Raw genomic sequence first — 14,395 nt, 5'->3', positions numbered from 1 at the left:
ATTTTGGGGGGCTCCAAAAATCACTGCAGATGGTGACTGCAGCCATGAAAGTAAAAGATGCTCCTTGGAAGAAAAGCCATGACCAACCTAGACAGCATATTAAAAAGCAGAGACATTCCTTTGCCAACAAAGGTCCGTAGTCAAAGCTATGGTTTTTCCAGTAGTCATGTATGGATGTGAGAGTTGGACTATAAAGAAAGCTTAGCACTGAAGAATTGATGCTTTTGAACTGTGGTGTTGGAGAAGACTCTTGAGAGTCCCTTGGACTGCAAGGAGATCCAACCAGTCTATCCTAAAAGAAATCAGTCCTGAATATTCATTGGAAGGACTGATGCTGAAGTTGAAGCTCCAATACTTTGGCCACCTGATTCGAAGAACTGACTCATTTGAAAAGACCCTGATGCTGGGAAAGATTGAAGGCGGGAGAAGGGACAACAGAGGATAAAATGGTTGGACAGCATCACCAACTCGATGGACATCAGTTTGAGTAAGCTCCCAGAGTTGGTGACAGACAGGGAAGCCTGGCATTCTGCAGTTCATGGAGTCACAAAGAGTCAGACATGACTGAATAACTGAACTGAACTGTACTTGCTTTGGTATGAGGTATCATAACTGACCCTCAGTCAATATGGAATCCAATAAAGTTTGCTGAATGAATGTCAACTAAGTTTGATGATATATTAATGTGATGTATGCTACTGTAATACTGTGACAGACCAGAATCAACACTTCAGTCAGGCTGCAACTTAGTAAGGCTTTTGATGGAGTCTTGATTGTCTCTAAGTCTCTAAGTCTTCCAGCTTAGAGAAGCAGGAAGGTGATTAGATGTTTGAATCAAGACCACAACAACTTAAGAAACAGTATGAAAGTGAAAGTCGCTCAGTCATGTCTCACTCTTTGCGACCCCAAGGGGAGTAAAGTCCATGGAATTTTCCAGGCCAGAATACTGGAGTGGGTAGCCTTTCCCTTCTCCAGGGGATCTTCCCAACCCAGGGATCAAATCCAGGTCTCCCACATCCTTCCAGGGCAGAGGCAGGAATAGCAGCAATCATTCTTAAGAGATGATTAAGAAAAAAAAAAAAACCCACATCTATCTAACTTTGTAAACTTGAAAGTGAGCTAAGTGAGAATGAAGTATCAATAAATGGCAATTATTTTAAATCTTATTTGAACTTCTTAGCAAAAGAACCTCCCACTTAAAAGTAGAAAAACAGGGCTTCCCTGGTGGTCTAGTGGTTAAAAATCTGACTTACAATGCAGGGGACACTGGTTCGATCCCTGGCCTGGGAAGATCCCACATGCCGTGGGGCAACTAAGCCCATGTGCCACAACGATTGAAGCTGGCATACCCTGGAGCCAGTGCTCTGCAACAAGAGAAGTCCTCCCACCACAACTAAAGCATAGCCCCTGCTTGCCGCAGCTAGAGAAAGTGCGTGTGCAGCAATGAAGACCCAGTGCAGTCAAGAATTAAAAAAAAAAATAGTAGAAAAACAGGCAGTTTTGGCCACAGTTTCAGAGGATCCATGAAGCCATCCAGAGATTTGCCAAGGATCATGGACAGGGACTGAAGAACTTCTGTTTCAGATATCTATGTGAAGCTGGTAGGCGAGAAGAACTATTGCTCTTAGCTTTTACTACCTGCCAAATGTGTTCACCAGCCACGTCACTCAGCCTTACCATGGCCCTAGGAAGGAGTAAATACAACATTACTTTCTTGATGGAAGAATATGAAACTCAGGGAGGCAAGATAACTTAGCCAGTTGCACACCTGAAAGAGAAAGGAAAACTTAGCCCTTTAACCTGGAAGGTAAGAATGAGACTAGCTTACAGCGTTACCTTGGCGATACTGTGGTTTGCTTCCAGATTACTGCAATAAAGCAAGTCACATGAATTTTTTGGTTTCCCACTGCATCTAATAGTTATGTTTACATTACACACGTAGTCTACTACATGCGCAATAACAGCATTATGTCTGAAAAAACAATAAACATGCCTTAATTAAAAGATACTTTACTGCTAAAAAATGTTAACCACCTGACAATGCAGGGTTGCCCCAAACCTTCAATTTATTAAAACACACAATAATGTCAAGCAAAATAAAAAGAGGTATGTCTGTATCTGATTCCAAAGCCTCACAAACCTTGGCCTCCTCTGGACACTCAACAAGTATCTGGAGCAAATGATATAAATTTTTTGAGACCATCTCCTCATAAACTAACACAGCTAGTGATAGACTGTATTTACTGATGATTTCTAAAAGGTCTTTTCCTTCATCTTTAAAATTACACTAATTTAGCGTAGGTACACCTAAAAGAGAACTCACCCTCTCTTCCCACCCAGCAGAAAGCATGCGCAAACCCAAGGTACACATGAAGGGAAGGGCCCTGGCCCCAAGTTAGTGGCTGGGATGGTGCAGTCCTCTGAGTCCCAAGTCTCAGTCAGGAGAGGGTTGGACTGAAATACTGGGCAGCCTGTACTCCCGCTGCTGGCCCTGAGAGAAGCATGCACCACAGCCAAAGGACTGCTTGATGCCCTCAATGTAGTACCGCTGCCAACCCTGCCACATTCTCTCCTCCTCATGGGCAGGAATGCCTCAGCCTTCCAAACACAGCTCATTCTCTCCATTCCTGTCAACGAAGGTCAAGGTGATGGTGGCAAAGCCACCTTTTGGCCAAGATTTAAACCTCCACTTCCTCGCAATATGTTTCTCAGGGACCAGTTCAGTGAATCCTCCAGACACTGACACCCATCAGCTGAAATTTGCCATCTTTCTCTGGTTCTAACATTGCAGGAGGGCTTTCCAGGTGAAGTGGAAATGCAGGAAATGCAAATTCAATCCCTGGGTTGGGAAGATCCCTTGGAGTAGGAAATGGTAACCCACTTATTCCGGTACTCTTGCCTAGAGAATTCCACGGACGAGGAGCCTGTCGGGCTACAGTTCACGGGGTCGCAAAGAGTAGGACACAACTGATCGACTGAACAAACACATAACACTACAGGAGCGTGGGTATAGGCCTGAGCAAGCTCTTGGGGAGTGAAAAAAAAAGGCAAAACAAAACAAAAAAACTCTGTAGAGCTCCTCTGGTGATGTCAGGAAGGCTTCTCTAAGTGGGGATTTTGACACCAACAGGTCTGACCTGGGTTTTTGAAAGGGCAGATTTGACCTTGCGCTCCTCAGTTTTCAGTGCTGGCTGCCAGGCTGGGTCTACTGACTCTCCATGATTGCAGGCAATATCGTACCCTGTGTGAACTCTGTTTTGAGGATGCTGCTGATTCTTTAAGGCCAAGAGATTTGTGTCTGGATCATCTCTGGCAAAGCTCACACTAATCTCCATTTCATCCACACTATTTTCACCAAATTGGGGATCTCCACATGGCCCTTGTACTGCACTCCAGAGGTACCTGTCCAGTTTCGTTTAATGCTCCACTCATAAAAGAAGGTAAATTTGCCTTTGTGATGGTTAATGGATGCCTTCCCATCAAGTTTATTTACTTCTGACACCTTGAACTTAGCACACATATAGGAACAGTGTTTTCAGTTTATCTGTGGACATATTCAAAGCATCCCTCTCAATGCCAGCTGTTGACATTGGTAGTATCTGCTTACTCCTCCATGATCCAGCATGGGTCACCCTCACCCCACCTGGCCATCAGCTCTCCTCACAAGCTGCCACCAGCCCCCGAGCAGCCACAGTCTCAGGACCATCCAGTCCCAGCCTCCCAACAGTGCCTGGAAACTACTAGAAGCTAAAATGTCTTCTTGCTGTTACAGGCTTGATCCTATGTAGAAGGACATTTCTAGAGTTTGGATACAGAATACAGGCATACCTCACTTTATTGTTATTGTGTAGATATTTGTAGATACCGTGTTTACAAATTGAAGGTTTATGGCAATTCTTCACCAAGAAAGTCAACTGGCACCATTTTTTAACAATAGTGTTTTCTCACTTCGTGTCTCTGTCCACATTTTGTTAACTCTTACCATATTTCAAACTTTTTCATTGTTACTGTGTTTGTTATGGCAAACTGTGGTCAGTGATTCTTGACACTACTATTACTACAGAAAGATTAGGATTCGCTGATAATGGTTAGTATTTTTTAGCAAAAAAACTTTTTTAATTAAGGTATGCACATTGTTTTTCAGGCATAATGCTATTGCATACTTAAAAGACTATAATACAGCGAAAACATAACTTTTGTTTTGTTTTGTTTGTTTGTTTTTTGAAAACATAACTTTTATATGCACTGGGAAGCCAAAAATCCATGTGACTCACTTTATTGCAATATTCACAACACTGGAACCAAATCCATTATATTTCTGAGGGTGCCCGTGTAAAGAATAATGCTGAAGGTGCCATCTTTTCAAAAAGAAGCACAGACAATCATATTAAAATCAACTAGCAAAAGACTGACAAACTCAAGACTCTATCCTTCATAACCTAAACTATTAACCATTAGGCAAAAAGTACAGTCATCCTTCAGTATCCAAAAGGGGTTGGTCCCAGGGCCCCCCGCGGATACCAAGCTCTGAGGATGCTCAAGTCCCTTATAGTACAGTATAATGAACACAGTCAGCCCTCCTTATCCACAGGATTCACAGTCACAGACTCAACCAATCTGTGTTCAATTCAATTGATTCAATTCAATTTATGGTTGGTTGAATCCGTGGATAAAGAGGGTAGACTATGCATATGCAATGGCAGTTTTTATCCACCTTGGATTACAAGTATCTACTGGCCACTCATGAAACTGAATTCTTTTAGAACAATATTATTCTAGAAATCTCCTCCCACATTATGCTTACAAAACAGGTCCCATTTTCAGTAGCCCTGGCACAAAAATATTATAGCAAACAGAGCAGTTAATAGTCAGGGGCTGGCTGGCCAAATTAGCCAGTGACAATGAAGACAATAAAGGAAAGACAAGAAAAGCTTCAGAAGCTGGGCTGACAAACATGGTGACAAATACACAAAAGGGAGGCGTTTATTTTCTCATGTAAAAATCTGTTTTTGGTACTAGACAGACAACAGTGTCACACAGATAGAACACAGGAGTAAAGTTACCTGCAGGTTTGGTTAAGTGTGTGAAGATAAAGAGCTCAGTGTAGAACTCACTGGGTTTATACAGGTCCTCACGAGACATTCAAATGGGGATAAACTCTAGGGCCTGGAGGTTAATAAGATATCGGAGCAGATTTAGGAGTCATCGGCATACATGTGGCAGTTGAATCTATACAGAAAAAAAGGGGGGAGGCAGAAAGAACCTTCAGGAACATCAACATGTAAGAGGTGAGGGCAAGTGACCTAGATCTAGGAGATGAAAACACAGGGGTGAGGGGAGGTTTTCGGAAAACCAACGAAAACGAGTTTTAAAGAGGAGGAAATGAGGAACAGCAGCAAATGCCACAGAAAGGGCAGAGCTAAATAGAATATTGTGTTGAATCTGGTAATTAAGGACTTTATGACAAACCTGAGGAGTAAAAATGGAAATCAGATTTCAGAAAAATGATCAGTAAATAACAGGAGATAATAAACAAAGGTCACTCGTTCAAGAAGTTTAGTTTAACAGAATATATTTACCCTCTCTGAATGTGGAGGGTTTAGCTAATACTCACAAATAGAATAAAAAAAAGAAAAAATTCTGCCTTTAAGTTAGTTCTTACTCAATTACAGCATTTTTATGTCAAATAGTTAAGTATTCAAAAGATGTAAAGTGTTTTTCCAGGCACCATTCTGGATACTAACATATCATTTAATCATCCCAAACTTGAAGTAGGTTTTACTAATGCTAATTTACAAATGAGACAACTAAGGCACACAGAAGATAGTTAGTAGTATGGTAGTCAAATCTGAAATTTCACTCAAAAGAATTAAGAAGTGGGGAGGGCAACGTGAGAAGTGGGGGTTCATAGACAAAAACTGTAAATGTTATAGTGAGACTGCACTGACTGTTTAAGTGGACAAATTTTAACATCTATTCAGGAACTTATTTTTACTTTGAAAGAATCTGTGTCTTCTCTCATCTCAGAATCCTACATTACTGAAACCTGACATGTTCATGCTTCTTATGACACTCAGATTCAGCACTGTATTACAACTGTCATTTCTCTTACTCAATCACAAGTTGACTGAAAATGGGTGCGTATCTTATTTATCTTGGTGTATTTATTTCTCTAATCCTAAAAGTAGAAGATTCTAGACTTACTATAGTAACCATTTCACAGATATAAAAATAACAAATTATGTTGTGCACCTGAAACTAATACCGTTATATGTCAATTATACCACAATTTAAAAAAGAAAGATGCTCAATAAAGGCTGGTTGTATGAATGATCATTTTTACTTTTCAGAACATCCTGGAAGCTTCAATAACTTATTTTTAGTCTTACACTGCTATGTACTACTCTGACTCAGATATTACTTGGATTGTCTATGGACCACTCAAATTATTGATTTTGCTGGAAATACCATTCTGAAGTAAAAACCAAATATAATTCCCCTGGATAAAACTTTTTAAGGATTCCCTATCACCTACCAGTCAAAAGTCATAGCCCTGGTTTTCCAACCTTACCTCTAATTCTAGTTACCTGCTTCCAACTACCAAACTGGGTTTCCCTGGTGGCTCATGGTAAAGAATCTGCCTGTCAATGCAGGAGACGTGGGTTTGATCCCTGGGTCAGGAAGATCCCCTGGAGGAGGAAATGGCAACCCACTCCAGTATTCTTGCCTGGAAAATTCCATGGACACAGGAGCCTGGCAGGCTATAGTCCATGGAGTCACAAGAGTCGGACACAACTCAGTGACTAAACCACCAGAGCAACAAACAAGTAGGTGTAAGAAACTAGCCTCGTGGGACTTACTTACATTTTAGTGGGGGGAGATAAAAAATAAAGCTGACATTTTGTTAGATTTTTGTTAATTGCTCCGTTTTAATCTCTTTTGGTCATTTGTAGTTTATCCTTTTTAAATAAAATTTAAAAATCCAACCACACACACACACAAAGCTCTGAAAGTGCTCCGACTTAAGTGTGTAAGATGAATTAAACGACACAATTCTGGGGCAGCATCTTTTTTATCTTTTTATTTCTAGATGCATACCACAATGAAGGCACTCAATATCTTTTATAAAACCTGAGTCATAGCTAGCTTGGTCAAAAGAAGCTATGTGAGGTTTTCAGACAGCCCCAAAATATAACGTGTCAGCCTTGAGGCCTTACGCACATCATCTTAACAGTTAATGTTCTTTCTCTTACATACTGCCTCAGCATGTTTCCAACACAAAGTGCTTTAACAAGTCCTGTCACAAGGCACAATGTGTTAGGAAGAGATCCTCACATTTCATCCTAGAATAACTAAGTCTTTGCAGTTATCTTCAAGCTGCTTCACCCATGTTACTAAATCCTGGGCCATGATTATCTTCATTGTACAGATGAGGGAAGGAAGGATATAAAATGACTTGACTGAAGAGTCCCAGCAAGTCACTGAAAGAGCCTTCATTTTAAATATCCGTTCCTGTTCCTCTCTTCAAACCACCATTCTGAGAAACTCTCACTGCCAGCAGGCAGAAAAGAGCATCAAACTCATTATTAGCTTTTACTTGTTTAACTTGAATGAATAACAGAAGCTTCCTAGACCTGCAGGTTATGATAGCTGTAGGACACGAGATTTGATGGATTAAGTTTTGCTGACTGAATCCAAATTCATAAATCTACCTCTAACTTCTTCTAAATGTCAAAAGAGCATGAAGCAAACTTTAAAGGCATTTTTCTCTCTCTCTCCTGATCTCTAATTCTATCCAAGTTTGCTCAGTCCCCTAAATGTGTCAAGTCATACCTACCTTTTCAGTTCAGGATCCAGGCTGCCAGAATTTTCTCCTACTTAAACTGTAAACCAATCCCTCCTGAGCCAAGACACCTATCATTCCTAGCCAACTCTAGATCCAGACGCTAATCTGAACTGTTAGGGGAGCCCAGCAATTTTAAATTCCAGGCAGCCCCCCCCCGCCCTTACACCTCCGAACCACTCTGGGAAGAGTGCCTCTTCTAATCGTCGCCCCATTATGGGGTTCAGAAAAGGGAAATGTCAGCTCTCTCAGATTCAATAAAAACTATTATCCACGTTGCCATTAATGGTAATTTGGAGATCACAACTAGTAATGGAAGTAATAACCTAAAGATTCCCACGTTATACGTGCTGAGAAAAAAATTACTTAGCAGATGACATTTCCTAGCCCAAGTGACTTGCATAACTGGGCGATTGGAACAGGCTCGAAAGACAGCAGGAAGCTCACACTTCAGTTTACTGTACTTTACTACAGATTTCTACACCAAAACATCCTCACACACGCCAGCCTTGAGATGATGTAAGTTGTTGCCCTAGTCTTTTAACCAGACCGGTAGGGGGGTTCTCTTCCCCTGCAGCGGCCACCGACCACTCCTAACGACTGGCCCCTGCGGCTCGAGCTAACAACCCCGAAGCCCGCGAGCCCCGCAGCTCCTGCTCGGCGGACACTTCAGCCCCAAACTGGCCATCCCCTCCTCCTCCACGTCCCCGCGTCGCTCGTCATCCCGCGCCAGGCGCCACCCTCTCTCCATCCCGAAGAGGGTTTGGGGCTCCGCTCTGCGACGATCAGCGGGAGCGGTCCCCGAGTCGGCACCTACCTCCCACCTCCTCCTCCAGGCGCAGCCGGGGGGTCAACGCTCGCCCGCCTCCTCCAACGGCCCCAACGGCCGTGCCGAGGCTCCCGCAGAGAAGCGGGGCGCCGCGCCAGGTGCCGCCGCTCACCTCCGCGCCCGCCCTCCCGACCCCGGCCGGCGCCCGCCCGACCGCCTGCCCCAGTCCCCGCAGGCGCCGTCGCCCCTCCCCAGGAGGACGCGTCACAATCCCGGCGCCGGGTGAGGCTCTCACCTTCACGACCCCCGGCTGTGGCGGGGAAGCACCGCTCGGAGTCCTAGACCTGCTCGCGCAGCCCGGAGGGCCCGCACAGGCGCGGCTGCACGCTGAGCCCGGGCCGACGGCCCCGCCTCCACCTACGGCTCCCGCCTTCCCCGCCCCGGGCCGGGCTCCGCCCCACCCCTCGCGGCCACCTCCCCTGCTCCGCAGGTTCGCAAGGCCTAGCCGCTTCCCATTGGCTCCGCCAGTTGCTAGGCGATGAACAACAGCGGCCTGCATTGGTCCGGTGGCACCTCCAAAAAAACCCGGAGAAAAAGAAAACCTCATCCCTAGAGCCTGAGCGGGATGCGGGCGCAGCTGCGGCTCCCGGCACCTGTTACGCCCTGTGATTCACCCTGCCGAGTCCTGCTCTCCACCCCCTCCTCACACCCGCGGAGCTCGGGGCCCCGGGCTTCATGGGGCTAGGGGCGGGTGGCGGGGTCGTGGCTGCTTCAAAGCACATGTCCCCGAGCCCCTGTGAACCCCAGCACCCACTCGAGCAAAAGTGAAGCGCCCAGTAAAGCTCTGTGGGCTTGAAAAAGTGGGGGAAATAAACCAAACAACAGCCGGCACCCAGAATTAGGTCAGGCCCAGGGGAAGGGAGGTTCAAGCGCTGAGAGTCGATGCCAAGGAGAAAAGTTCATGTAAATTTAGGGCAAGAGTTGGACCCAGGCGGAAGACAGCGGGAAGTCTAAGAAAAGGCACTCGTGAATTAGAAGATTAAGCAAAACTGCCCCACACCCACTGATCAAAATATGCGCAAAGAAAATGTATGCCCGCTACTCCCTTAGCCAGGGTCATGGCTGCTCCTCCCGTGTTCCATGGCCTCCTAAAATTCTCCAGCGTAGATGAGAGGCCAGAAAAAGGAAGGAGATCAGATGGAGAAATCGCAGGCATATGAGTTGAGTTATAAAACAAAGACGTACTTGGATAGATTTTTTTTCTTTAAGTGAAGCCAAGAAATTTACTCAAGAGAGTAAAAACAGGTTTGGTATTTTAAGGAGGATCCTGAGAGCACTTTGAAACCAAAATACTTTTAGAGAAGGACAAGAATTGTTAAAACTGAAGAACAAGGGAGAAAGGAGTGCCTTCTTCCAGTTCACACACTTCTATCCAGCCCCAATCCTGGATGAAAGATCAAGGCGAGAACATGAACATGCCATGGCGACAACTTCAGAATCCAAGGTAACCTTCCTGTTACTTTGGCCTAAGCTGTCGTGAGGCCAGGACTGATGCAGGTAAGCATAGGTGAATGACAGGCCCTCCTTATAAAGAAAGACGCCACAGTGCAGGCTGGTGGTAAGGAAAGCCAATTATTACCAATAATTAATCGCTAACCCAGACAACTGATGAGACTAGAGGGGGGTTACCCCTGCTCTCGAGAAGAGTTCTGAAGTTTCAACTGTCCACCCCTCAAAACCCCACACCCCTTCCCATCTTAAGAAGCAAGTTCGTGTGACGTTTGTCTTTGAAGTAACACTTCCAGCTTCATTTTGACCATTTAACTGCCTCACTGTCAAAAGCAAGAGCTTACTATCCGATTAGCCAGAAGCATGGAGGTAGGCTAATTCAATAAGCTGCGTCTGCGACTTCCTGCTGTGGCCTAACAATTTACAGAGTAGGATTTTAAGAAGGCTTGGGTCAGAAGAAGGTGAGTTAGGAAAAGTTCTGGCTCTGCCCCTGGCCACAGGGGTGAATCAGACCTATCAAATTAAACCAGCGCTTTACTGTCTTGCTCTAGAGACCCACTTTCCACTCCTAAAAGTTATTGAGGGCCCCCAAAAGCTTTTGTTTATGTGGGTTATATGTATTAGTATTTACTATACTAAAATTAAAACAGAAATCTAAAAATACTTATCTAAAAAATAATTACATCTTATCATAAATAGCACATTTTAATGGAAAATAACCATATTTCCCCCTAAAATAGTAGCAAGAGTGGTGTTACTTTAAAAATTTGCAAATATCTATGATATCCAGCCTAATGGAAGAAAACTGGATTTTCAAATCTGCTGCATTCAATCTGTTGCACTATTTCAGGTGGCCCCTGGAAAACTCCATTGTACCCTCAGAATGGGAGTTTTTAAAAAAAAGGCAAATAACATTTTAATGTTAGAATAGTTTTGACCTTGCAGACTCCCTGAAAGGGTCTTGGGGATCAGCTCTTAACACCCTCTCCCCTTCCTCAGATTAATGCTCTGAAAGCCACCAGTCTAGACAGGTCTTGCTTCTCTGTCCCCCTTTGTCAGTGACTGTTTTAGGAACTAAGCGTGTGGTGTGAACATAATGGGAAGGTGGGGAAAAGGGACTCGAGGGGGAGGGTTTTATTTCTGAGAGCCCCTAAAAAGTTTTTTCCTTACTTCTTGCCTTGGCTATCTTCCAGTTAGCAAGATATGTTTCAACCTATGGTGGTACATCCTGAAACAATGAGCAAAGAAAATATAGGAATGGTAACCTAGAACCAAAAGGTCACTGAGTGGCTAAGTTAACCTACCCTGGCTCTGCATACCTTATGACCACTCACGTATGACATAGTAAGTGGCCTGATGCCCAAGCCATTTTGGGTCAGGTATGCAATTCCTTGGGGCTTCTCCAGTGGCTCAGAGGAAAAAAATCTCTCTGCAACACAGGAGAGCCAGGAAATACGGGTTTGATCCCTGGATTGGGAAGATCTGGAGGAAGGCTTGGCAACCCACTCCAGTATTCTTGCCTGGAGAATCCCATGGACAGAGGAGCCTGGTGGGCTACAGTTCGTAGGGTCACAAAGAATCAGACACGATTGAAGCAATTGAGCGATCATGGGTTGCAGTTTCTTGCAGCCAAGAAGATCCTGGCTAATGTACAGGATAAAGATAAAGAACTTGGCTGCAGCCTGAAAATGGTCTAAGGGCACTTTGGGCCCAGAGACAATGGAATTGGGCCTAATAGGACTTTGCTCTAAAGGAAACAAAGGGGAAAGACATGATCTGGAATGTTTCTTAATGTTTAACTGTGGTTACTTTCCCCTTTCCTGGCAAAATTAGGAGATTGATTATCAGGTGGTGGTGTTTTCCAAAAAACATAACAACTTCCATCCTTGTTCCTCTGTAGTCTTTATCACAGTGGTCAGAATAATATGTCATGCCCCTTTTCTGCTTTGTTTCCTTCAGTCAGTGTTAAAGTCAAATTTCCTTCCATGGCTACAAGTTTCTTATCACTTGCCCTCCATCTCCTTACCTCTCTGATCTTGTAACCTACAACTCTCTCCCTTACTCAACCATTAGCCACCACAGTGCTCCTCATCCTTGCCAGGACTTTCCTACCTTAGAACCTTTGCACTGTTAGTCAGTTTGATGTTTCTTGTCCTTAATGTTTATATTACTTATCGCTGCCCTTTCAGATCTAACCAAAGTCACCTTCTTTGTGAGGCCCAACCTAACAACATTATTTAAAATTGGAAGCCCCCCCGCCCCAGCTTCCTAAAGCTCTCTCACCTTGCTCTTTATATAATCTTCAACCATATTGAAGATTATATTAATCTTGAACTTCTGAATTAACAGAGTTCACTTAGTCTTATTTGTTGTTTGTTTTTTACTACTTTACTAGATTGTAGATCGAATTACTTTACTAGAATGTAAGCCCAGCAGGGACAGGTTTTGTCTCATTGTTCACTGGTGTGTGTGTGCCCAGTCACGTCCAACTCTTTGTGACCCCATGAACTGTAGCCCACCAGGTTCCTCTGTCCCTGGAATTTTCCAGGCAAGAATACTGGAGTGGGTTGCCATTTCCTTTTCCAGAAGATCTTCCCGACCCAGGGATCGAACCTGAGTCTCACCTCCTGCATTGGCTGGAGGATTCTTTACTACCACTGAGCCACCTGGGAAGCCTTCACTGATGTATGCCCGGTACCTAAAACAGTGCCTGGCACTTAGTGATTAGTGCTCAATAATTACCAGTGAATAAATATAACTTTAAATGGATGTTTTTCATTTCAAATAAACCACCTTGTCCAAGTATGTACATGTTCCTATGATGCTGCTTAAAAGTATCACATTTGTAGACATGGAATTTTTGAAAAGAATTCTTTCTTTGAGAATAAATCTGATTTTTGGAATGATCCAAAAGTTATTCAAAGCCAAATCTGATGAACACATTCTGGAGTCATGTTAAAAATGCCAAAACCTGTGTTTTCCAACTAAGTTACTGCATTTGGGTGGATAGGGAAAGGTCAAAAAACAAAATGTGTTTGATTTTCTAAGACAGTAAAGTGACTGTGAACATAATTTCAAAGAGGAGTTCTAAAAATAACACTAGTAGCAAGTTGCAGGAAGAGTGTACATATATTTTAAGCTCTATATGTTTCAGTGTATGTGTGAGTGAATCTCTTCCAACATGTCTGGTCTACAGACTTCCGTTCTTGCCCTTACTTTTTTTCAAAATGGAAGATCAGATTCTCTCTGCTGCCCTCCCCTTCAATTAAGACTCTTTCATGGCCTTATAGTGTTAAATGAAATTGACCTTCCTACCCAGATTTTGCATGATCTGACCCCTATACTCCTCTTGGAATGCTTACTTTGGTATACTAAAGTGATATACTATATGTAGTGGCCCTCTTTTTTCTTGTCTGGCCCTTTGAACCTGCAATTCAGTCTGCTGGAAGGTTCTCCTAACAAGAGTTCAACACTGTGACTTTTTTTTTCCATCATTGAGATCCCACTTCCATATATCCCATGTCTGGTTTGTCTACTTATTTGCTTGCTGACTATCTGTTTCCTCCTGCTAGAATGTAAACCCCATGAAGGCAGGGACCTTGTTGATCATATTTGCCTCTGTAGCCCCAACCTCTTCATGCCTTCACTGGACAGTTGCTAACCATACTGTTAAAAGTGAAATTGCTTTACATTGTATTAACTCCTGTGATATATGAATTTTTATAAGTATGTATTATTATAATTTTAAAGTATTTTAATTTTGCTGAAATAAACAGGCTCTGATTTTTACATGTAGTAAATTAATAATCCACTCCATATTTACTTATTTTTGTTCTTCAGAAACCAGTTTTTCAAATACCCCAGTAAGCATTCAGGTCACATTGCTTCTAATAACATGTATCTTCAAATCTGGATAATAATGGGCCAACTTATAAAGGCTTTCTGGTGTAATTCGTACCATCTGGATTATTTCAATAGCAGCAACAGTTTCTGGATCTAGTGAGGAACATTGCTTGTCAGGGCCTGTGTGTTATAACAGATGAGGAGAAGGGCTGAGTCACCTCTCCTTCAGGGCCCCGCTTTCGTCACTTCTGTGCCCTGGCCAGAACTGTCTTTCGAGGGGTGACAGAGTGGAAAAACAAAGTCTCACTAGATTCCGTACTAGGAACTTTCGTATCCATAACCTCATTTTATTCACAAGATCAACTTAAGCTGTTTGTAATTAACTACAAAATATAGGACAAATTCCAAAGGCCCTGAGACTTCAGAGTCCT

General features: G+C 43.4%; 1 protein-coding gene and 1 pseudogene across 15 annotated transcripts in view; both read right to left on the bottom strand.

Annotated features, from left to right (window-relative positions):
- The window catches only part of LOC122676920 (SSX family member 2 interacting protein), a 55,429-nt gene extending 46,371 nt beyond the window's left edge, over positions 1-9,058 (bottom strand). For 8 of the 15 annotated variants that reach the window (XM_043876500.1, XM_043876504.1, XM_043876505.1 and 5 more), the window contains exon 1: positions 8,908-9,058. The gene's annotated coding sequence lies outside the window, so the exon portion shown is untranslated. Of the gene's footprint in view, positions 1-1,677; positions 1,769-5,063; positions 5,230-8,660; positions 8,809-8,907 lie in introns of those variants that run through there. The other 7 variants (XM_043876502.1, XM_043876509.1, XM_043876501.1 and 4 more) reach the window with 6 other exon arrangements.
- On the bottom strand, positions 1,776-5,057 carry LOC122676923 (annotated as a pseudogene).
- Positions 9,059-14,395: the final 5,337 nt, after the last annotated feature.

This window comes from Cervus elaphus, chromosome 20 (assembly GCF_910594005.1).
Source record: "Cervus elaphus chromosome 20, mCerEla1.1, whole genome shotgun sequence".
Lineage (NCBI taxonomy): Eukaryota > Metazoa > Chordata > Mammalia > Artiodactyla > Cervidae > Cervus > Cervus elaphus.
The sequence above is the reverse complement of the archived record's forward strand: the minus strand, read 5'-3'. Positions and strand labels throughout refer to the sequence as shown.